Here is a 6,026-nt window from a genome sequence, read left to right on the forward strand (position 1 = left end):
TGCATCAGTTTAATTAGGCCTAAATGTGCAATAAAAAGTTTTGTGCCTATAGCTTATTTAATGAGACCCTGGTTGGCTGATGATATCCTAGGTCAGGGCTCGCCAACCTTGTTCCTGGATATCTACCTTCCTCTAGGTTTTCGCTCCAACCCCAGTTGTAACTAACCAGATTCAGTTTATCATCAAGCTAATTATTGAATTAGATGCGCTAGATTAAGGTTGGAGTGAACCTACAGGATGGTAGCTCTCCACGAACAGGGTTGGAGAGCTCTGTCCTAGGTACAGTGAGGGAAAAAAGTGGCCTAGCCAGTCTCCAGACCTTAATCCCATCTGTGGAGGGAGCTGAAGGTTCGAGTTGCCAAACGTCAGCCTCGAAACCTTAATGACTTGGAGAAGATCTGCAAAGAGGAGTGGGACAAAATCCCTCCTGAGATGTGTGCAAACCTGGTAGCCAACTACAAGAAACGTCTGACCTTTGTGATTGCCAACAAGGGTTTTGCCACCAAGTACTAAGTCATGTTTTGCAGAGGGGTCAAATACTTATTTCCCTCATTAAAATGCAAATCAATTTATACATTTTTTTACATGCGTTTTTCTGGATTTCTTTGTTGTTATTCTGTCTCTCACTGTTCAAATAAACCTATCATTAAAATTATAGACTGATCATGTCTTTGTCAGTGGGCAAACGTACAAAATCAGCAGGGGATCAAATACTTTTTTCCCTCTCTGTGATAAATCCCAAAGCAGGGTATCCCCACTAAACTTTTTGGAAATGGCAAGTTCACATTCTCATACATAAAAATATGGTTCATCAGCTCAATTCAGCAGGATGGGGAGCATTGTTATTAGGAAGGATGTCTACCAGCATTGCTAAAATAATGTTTATGATCACACTTCATCCATTTAAATATTATGGGGACATCTATACATTCGGCAGCCAAGCATGAGTTATCAGTGTAGCCTATGACGCTGAAATATCTTCACGCCTACAATATAAACCTCCAGGCTTCCGTAATGAGAGCCAACAATATTTGAAAAAAATGTGAATTACAAGGGGAAGTTTGGAAAAATGAATCCTGTGTGAATCGTCCTCTGGAATAACGCACATGCTTGGATAATAATTACAAAACCAACATCTCTAGTAATACATTTCTAGTAATAGGGCTATAACATGGCAGTGTAGTGCGCCGCATCATCCCATGGGATTCGTGAAGGCTGCACACAGCAGAAATACTGTATCACTGAAATATTCAAGTTCCTACACATCACCTTCTATATTCAAACAAAATAGGCATTTTTATAGGCTAAGCTGTTGACCAAATGGGCAGCATCAAGCTCATGTCAGTCCTCTAGAACGCAAAATGTAGTCTTCCTGGTAGGTCTCTGCAATAATGAGGTAGTGTGTGCGCATCCGTTTCAGCATGTTTTTTCGACTCCAACCACAAAAGTTGAGCAAGAGTCCAACCACAGGAGTCAGAGTCGCAGTCGACTCCAAAAATCCTGGAGTCGTGCACTACTAGGGACATGGTGCCTGTGTGCTCTGCTGCACCTGCTGCTGCTCTGTTCTGCTGCTGCACCATTGCCATGGCAACAGTTGTTGTTTGTCTGCTGCTGTTGCTAGCTAGCTCTAATTTAGCTAAAAAAAATCTGTAAAAATACTCACAAAAAAATAAAATACTGAAGATATGTGTAGAGTCTGTGCTCCTTTTTGGTTTACTCACTCAGTTTGGTCGGTTGATATAGTTGTATTAACTCCCCTTGCTAGGTATGTTCTAGCTTGGCTAGGTTTTTGTTGTGTAGCTAGCTAGGGAGAGTCAAACCTTCTTCATTCAACACGATTTTTATTTTATTTTTTATATACATTATTTATTTTTCTTGAATAATTTTTTGATTTTAATGTTTATCTCATTTTAAAAACAAAAAAGAGATAAATAAATCAGGAGCTCACGGTGAGAATATCTATAGCTGTCTGTAGCGCTCTCTCGCTCTCTCTGTCTCGCTCTCACACTCCTTCTCCCTCTCCCTCCTCTCCACCACCTCTCTCCCCCTCTCGTTATCTGTTTCTGTCTCCCCCCTCTTTCTCTCACTCTCCCTCCTCTACCCCGCCCCCCTCTCTTCACAGTTCTCCATTTCTCTCTCTTTCTTTTTTCTTTCCTCATCTAAGCTCAGTCTCCGAGCCACTGCTGTGTGGTGATGCAGCTGCTCCCCTCGAGGGCATACTGAAGCATGGCTGGCTTCATTTCGCTGTGGTAATCGTTGAATTTAACCAGCCCTGTTCAATGGTGATGAGCAAATATTGTGACAGGCTTTCCGCTGTGTTCCTTCTGAGAATCAAGTGCACTCTAGTCTGAGGTTGACATAGTCCACATGAATTATTCCAGACTTGTTTTTCTTCACCTTTATTCTTCTTGCACGCCCCCAAACTAAAAAATTGACGTCATCATTTCTCAATCAAAGTTTGTACCGACAGATGTAAAACAGGCCTATGCATAAAATGCGTCCTCCAATCGTGAATGATTATTTTTCACGTTTTACCAGTGAAATGTCCAAACTGCCAATCATTTGATCTCAATCCGTTTCATGGTAATATGCATTTAGATTTTATTGAACTAAGCCTACTGTTTAGTGAACAAAGTAAAGATGATGGTGTTACAGTTTTTCTCGATTGCTAAGACACATTTCTTGAAAGCTGCTCTCCTTTTCTCTTAACTGTGAACACAAAACCCAATTTTCAAGCTACATTCACAAAACCTCCGACTCTTCTTGCAAAACCAAACTTTCACCTCAAAACAGTTCAATCTGTGCTCAAAACTGAACTATGTTGTCAAATCGTGCCCCGAGTCAATCAAAATAAAAAACACTACTGAACAGTCACTAAACACTACGTAGAAAAATAGAAAACACAATGCTCAGGACATGAAGCTGGAGAAATAAATGTTTATTGTTCACTGTAGGCTAAATGCATGTTGCAAAACCCAAAAAAAAACTGTGCATTTAGCACTTGTACAAAAAGACAAAACAGAAATCTTGTGCATTTACATGTAGCACTTGTAAAAACAAACAGAAATCTTATGCGTTTGCCACTTGTGTACAGTAAGCCCATGTAAAAATAAAGTACAAAAATATACAAATAAGTGCATTACTCAGCCACAGCATCATGTCTCCGTACTGGGTCAGGCCACAGGACTTCATCCACATCACAGGCCACATTTTGTCTGGCCAGGCAACGGGGGAAAAAAACCCTGGCATGCCGTATCCAGGCTTGGCATGCCTCCACACCTATGTCACCACAGGCAAGTCCCATGGCTTGCAGGAGATTTACCCTGGTGTAAGGTTGGCATTCATATACCTTCCACCGCCATGAGGAGAATAATTCCTCAATGGGGTTTAGGAAAGGGGAGTACGGTGGAAGGCAAAGATTGATAAAACCTTGGTTCATATTGTACCACTCTCTAACCTGGAGGGCTCTGTGAAAACTCACATTGTCCCAAACAACAACATAGATGGGATGCTCATCCTGCTGCCCTAACAAAGCATCTCGCATGTGATTGAGGAAAATGAGGAGCTGGTGAGTGTTGTAGGGCCCCAGGTTGGCATGATGGTGGACAACCCCATGATTGCTGATGGCAGCACATAATGTGACATTGCCACCACGCTGCCCAGGAACACCAACAATGGCCCGATGGCCAATCACATTACGGCCTCTCCTTCTCCTTTTGGTGAGATTACAGTTTTTGCCTATTGCTTACACACTTTTTGCAGAATTTGGCTCATTATGTCAAAACTCAACACACAAGCCAATCAGACATAGCACTTGGAGATTAACAACTCACATATATGCCAAAATGAAACACTGCAATCAAAACTTAACACTCCTTTCTAAAAATGAAATTCTTGCAAAAAAAACATACACACAAGCAACATTTGAATTACTCTTTCATATCACTAGCAACACACTGATGGGCTTTATATAAAACACTGCAGTCTTTGTGTTTCTATTTTTATTGTCATTTTATTGTCATTGTCTTCTGTAAAACTCAAAAGTAGAATTTCTGCAGCAATCAAACAGTATTTACAAAAAGTTTTTACAAAAAAAAAAACATTCTTACAGAAATTCTTAACATCAACTTTAGCAACAAAACAAAAGTAAAAAAACAAGACAATTACTGGATAAATTGCTATTGGGGGAAAAAACATATACTTGTTTTGTGTGTGTGTGCGTGTGTGTGGTGGGGGGCGGGGGGGCTTATGGATCACGCCTTCTGTTCGGATCTGGCCACAAGACCTCGTCAACATCACAGGCGATGTCCTCGCGGGCTAGGCATCGGGGAAAATATCGCCTTGTGTGCCGAATCCACCCTTGGATTGATCCCACCTCAATGTCTCCACATGCCTCTTCCATTGCTTGCAGAAGAGTCATGCGGGCATGTGGTTGCCGATCATATACTTTCCACCGCCACGCTGAAAAGAATTCCTCGATTGCATTTAGAAAGGGGCTGTAAGGGGGCAGGTATAAAACTGTGAAATGATTATGGTTGTTGAACCAATCTCGGACCAGAGCAGCCCGGTGGAAACTAACATTATCCCAGATGACAACAAACCTGGGCTGCTGTAGTCTGTCCTGCACAACTGCATGTAGTGCATCTAGAAATGCAATGACCTTTCCTGTATTGTAGGGACCTAGAGTGGCATGATCCTTGGACACTAATTGCAGCACACAAGGTGATATTTCCCCCACGCTGCCCAGGGACATTTACAACAGCCCTTTGTCCAACTACGTTACGGCCCCGACGCCTGGTTTTGGCCAGATTGAATCCTGCCTCATCCACGTAGATGAACTCATGCGGCAGTTCGACGGCATCAAACTCCAGAACTGTCTGTAACAGAAAATATTGAATAGTGTTACTGAAAACACATACAGTAACTACAATGTCTATATTTTCACACAAGTAGGGGCTGGGTTGGGTGAGTATTGACAAAAACTACAAGCTACAGGCAGGGCAGGTGGCAGCATAAACCCTCATTCCCACATCACAATATATAGTATGTAAAGTAAAGTGATGCATACCTGCACATAATCATGGCGCAGATCCTTGACCCTGACACTGTTCCTCTCAAATGGCACCCTGTACAGCTGCTTCATTCTGAAGTTATGTTTCTGTATGATGCGACTTAGTGTAGAAATGCTGACCCTGTTGATATTGTTGAATTCATTTCCATTTGCAATTATGCGTTGTTGCAACTCACAAAGTCAGATTGCATTATTTTCTCGCACCATTTCAATGATGGCAAGCTCTTGTTGTTGAGTGAAGAGCCGTTCCCTTCCACCTTGAGGAGGTCGTCCAACCATTATGTAGAAAATGCCACCACAAGATGTCATTGGTTAGGTTATTTTTCACATACTGTACTTTCAAACTGTACACAGTACTGCAACATCACAATGGTATTCCTTTACATATACAGTACTTCACAGCACTACCCATTTTTGTATAGTATAGTTAGTACAGTAATACTGTAATATGATACAGAATCATGTGACACATACAGTAGGTACAGTCTGGAGTAGAAACTTGAAGATATACCTGTTCTCCAGTTGGAATGTCCTTATTATCGATGCTACTGTATAGCGACTGAGGTTAGGGTGGACGCTTTGCCCAGCCTCCCTCATGGACAGGCCATGATTTATCACATGGTCCACCAGAGTAGCCCTGATGTCATCTGATATACGTCTCCGCACTGGTCCTCGTCCTCTTCCACGTCCTCTTCCACATCCGACTCCTCTCTCTCTCTTTGTCCTCTTCTTACTCTGACTCTCATTGCCTCCATGCTTGCAAAGTTCTAAAAATTGCTTACCTGAGGCCTATTTGTAGTGCTAAGGCTCAGACTGATTGGTGTTCTGTTTTCTGTGCAAGTGTTTTCAGGTGTGTATGTAAGTGCATACAATTGCCAGATGAGTTTTGCATTTTGAACAGAGTGTTTTCACAATGATAACAGGTGATTTCGTTTTTGAACAAAGTGTCTAATGT

General features: G+C 41.9%; 1 long non-coding RNA gene across 1 annotated transcript; it reads right to left on the reverse strand.

The window, feature by feature from the left end:
• Window positions 1–4,141: 4,141 nt before the first annotated feature.
• Window positions 4,142–5,770, reverse strand: LOC311100783. The gene is made up of 3 exons (XR_014609851.1): window positions 5,583–5,770; window positions 5,069–5,328; window positions 4,142–4,877 (listed from the first exon to the last, which is right to left on the reverse strand). It is a non-coding gene; the product is annotated as an uncharacterized lncRNA (long non-coding RNA).
• Window positions 5,771–6,026: the final 256 nt, after the last annotated feature.

The sequence above is a fragment of the Coregonus lavaretus genome (genome assembly GCF_964263955.1).
Source record: "Coregonus lavaretus genome assembly, chromosome: 25".
Classification (NCBI taxonomy): Eukaryota; Metazoa; Chordata; class Actinopteri; order Salmoniformes; family Salmonidae; genus Coregonus; species Coregonus lavaretus.